Source organism: Alligator sinensis, unplaced genomic scaffold (assembly GCF_000455745.1).
Source record: "Alligator sinensis unplaced genomic scaffold, ASM45574v1 scaffold337_1, whole genome shotgun sequence".
Taxonomy (NCBI): Eukaryota; Metazoa; Chordata; order Crocodylia; family Alligatoridae; genus Alligator; species Alligator sinensis.
Genome location: NW_005841927.1, coordinates 1878482 through 1880731, shown reverse-complemented (window position 1 = coordinate 1880731; position 2250 = coordinate 1878482). Strand labels below are relative to the sequence as shown.

Genomic DNA, 2250 nt, shown 5'->3' with positions numbered 1-2250 from the left:
AAAGGCTGAGGTTGTCAAAAGAGCTGGAGGGAGTTAGAAATCCATACTCCAGTGAATTTCAAGTAGACTTGGGTGAGTAACTCACTAAAGTACCTCTGAAAACTGTCTATAGATATTGATTTTTTTTTTTATTTTTTTTTTTTTAATGTTTGGGTTCAATATGGAATTAAATTCCAGTGTTTGAGTGTGCACGGACGGGGGGTGGAGGTGGGGGTTGCATTCCTTTCATTTCCAGCTGCTTTTCAGATTCAAATAAATGTGAAGATGGAGAAAAGTGAAGCTATGGAACATTGCACTTACTGCTCTGTAGAATGGAAATCAAGCGGCGGTATAATGGGGACATGAATGGCCTGGTAGTCTGAGCCTGCAAATAACAGCCAGGAATTCCTGTGTTCTGATTCTCGGGCTTGGGCACCAATTCCCTTACACTGTGAATAAATCGCTTCACTTTCCTGACTCATTTCTTGTCATTGCAGAATTTGCATACTTCCTTCCCCATAGATGGTCATGAGGATTAGTTATATATTTTTGCCATGCATTTGGCAGGTACATTTTAGGCATTATTTTTAGTATGGAAACCTTTGAACATAAGACATCCACCAATTACAGAAAGAGGAAACGCCCCAAAGCTTTCATGATTAAAAAAAATATTATGAACCTCATTAAAGAAGGTGGCTTCCTTCTACAGCAAAGGACAAAGGCTCAGAAAGAGAGAGAGGAAAAGCCTACAACTGAAAGTTTAAAGTAGGGGTGGGCAATTATTTCGGGCAGAGGGCCACTTACTGAGTTTTGGCAAGCCATCGAGGGCCGCACGACAAGCAGCCAGGGGCAGACAAATATTAATTCTATACATTTTAGGGGCCCCGCAGGCTGGACAAAACGGTCTGGCGGGCCACGTTTTGCCCACCCCTGGTTTAAAGCTATACTAGAAATTAGGCTAGGCTAATGCAGCTGGACAGAAATAAACAGCTCATTAACTCCCCTGCCAGCCAATACCCTCCCACCCCCCTCTTTTAACAGAGAAGAAATTCAGTGGTGACGAATAAAAATAGACTTGGCAGAGGCAAGAGCTCGCTTCGACCGCTGGAAACACGGGTGCGGCGTGCTACGGGCCCAGACCTCGTGGATGAACCTCTGTCCTCCTCGGCGGCTCTGCAGGATCCCAGTTTCCGCGCGTTCAGGAAAGCAGGTAGCACCTGCCGGCTCTTACGAGAGCTCGACTTGGACCCAACGTGTCATTTGGAGACTTTTTTTTTTCTGCTCTGGTGGAAAACGACGCGTTCCTTTGCTACGGATGAGGCCCCTCGGGACAGCAAGGACTCGCTCTGCGCTCCCTTTGACTCGCAGGACATATTCGACGCGTGCAGTTCTCGCCTCTGGGCTGGGACCGCCCGTTCGGACGGCGTCTCCGCGCGGTCGATGCGTTCGTTCATCCTCTCCGTTTGCGGCGGCTCTCCAGACGGTATCTGCTTTCCGTTGGGATTAATCCTGACAACACCGGCCTGTGCTGTTTTAGTGTCACGAATCACGCTCGTTTTGTATTTTGTGCTGTGCCAAGAAAGAGGCACCCCTGAACTCAACGACCGGGGCAGCGTCTCGGCTCAGCCTGGTTTCCGGGACCTTCCTGAATCCCTCTCGAAAGGGCCTCGGGAAAAGGAGGAGGTCGGCGACTACCACTAAGACCCAGTCGTCTTTTGGAGTCATAAAAGCCGCTCTGTCTGCAGGCAGCCTGCCCGCCCCGCCGCCCGCGGACAGCCCGCGCCCACGCCGGCTGTTTCGGTGACTGCAGCCCTTATAAAGTGACTAGACGGGGAAAGGGAAAAAAAAAAAAAAAAAAAAGGCAAGCTGTTTGGGGTTTTTGGGGGTGTTTTTTGTAATGTCTGGTTACCTAACGCCTCTGCAGGAGGAGAAAAGCTCCACCCTGACTCAAAAATCAATGCCTGCCTGCCTGCCTGCCAGCAGCATTTCCCCGCCCTGAGGCAAAGGGCCCTTTGTGTGCCCCTGGCTGAGGGGGCAGGGGCACAGGGGAGGAGGAGGGTGGGTTTCCTGCTCCTCTTGGCCCAGCGCGGACACGCGAGGCCGGGCCGGGGGCTGCTCCGCTCCGCTCCGCTCTGGGGGGAGCCTGAGGCGCACAGAACCGTCCAGAAGCGGGGGGGGGCGAGCGACCCCTCGAGTCCGTTACTCGGGCCCCGCCCCCTCCAACCGCCTCTCTGGCCCCGCCCCATCCCCTACAAGGCGCGGCCCCCGCCC

General features: G+C 52.6%; 1 protein-coding gene across 1 annotated transcript in view; it reads left to right on the top strand.

Annotated features, from left to right (window-relative positions):
- The window catches only part of CLIC4 (chloride intracellular channel 4), a 64396-nt gene that overhangs the window by 5497 nt on the left and 56649 nt on the right, over nt 1-2250 (top strand). The window lies entirely within an intron of this gene.